Here is a 652-nt window from a genome sequence, read left to right as displayed (position 1 = left end):
CTTAGATGTAATCTATCTAGGTGGTTGAATAAAAATATTTGGACTCTATTAAAAAAAAAAAAAACTCAATTTAGCACCAGCAAGCTCGTGTGTTCACGGTGTGTGTGTGTTCACTGCTGTGTGTGTGCACTTTGGATGGGTTAAAAGCAGAGCACTAATTCCAAGTATGGGTCACCATACTTGGCCACATGTCACGTCACTAGTAACTTAGGCTAACATTATGTGTGTTGACAAACAATATAAAAACAGATGTCACATAGGACATCTATGCTTGATTAGCCGTCGTACCTACAATGTTTGTGCACTGTGTAAACAATGAGTGACATATACGCGTGAGAGATCACTTCCGGCACTTGCGTAAACTACGCCAGAGCACGTACACACCTCATGCACCGGATGCCGTTTTCAAGCATTTCAGTGGGCTTAAACAGATCATCCTTTACAGCAGATTTAGTTCACAGACAACTGACAGCTTTGACCTAAATATGATTTTCAGTTACAATAATTAATACTAAAATTCGACATTAGTAACTTACTTTTAACAGCATCAGACGCACGCGCGCTCACACGATCTCCCGGTTCTTACTTGTGAATTCAGTTTCGCACTACACGGATCATTTGAATCAGTGAGTTGTCGACTCGAGAACAGCTG

At 40.8% G+C, this 652-nt stretch overlaps 1 long non-coding RNA gene across 1 annotated transcript in view; it reads left to right on the top strand.

The window, feature by feature from the left end:
- LOC107662489 (uncharacterized) overlaps positions 1 to 652 on the top strand; it is a 10934-nt gene that overhangs the window by 9659 nt on the left and 623 nt on the right. The window lies entirely within an intron of this gene.

The sequence above is a fragment of the Sinocyclocheilus anshuiensis genome, unplaced genomic scaffold (assembly GCF_001515605.1).
Source record: "Sinocyclocheilus anshuiensis isolate Anshui unplaced genomic scaffold, SAMN03320099.WGS_v1.1 scaffold1229, whole genome shotgun sequence".
Lineage (NCBI taxonomy): Eukaryota > Metazoa > Chordata > Actinopteri > Cypriniformes > Cyprinidae > Sinocyclocheilus > Sinocyclocheilus anshuiensis.
This window is presented reverse-complemented; position numbering and strand designations above follow the sequence as displayed.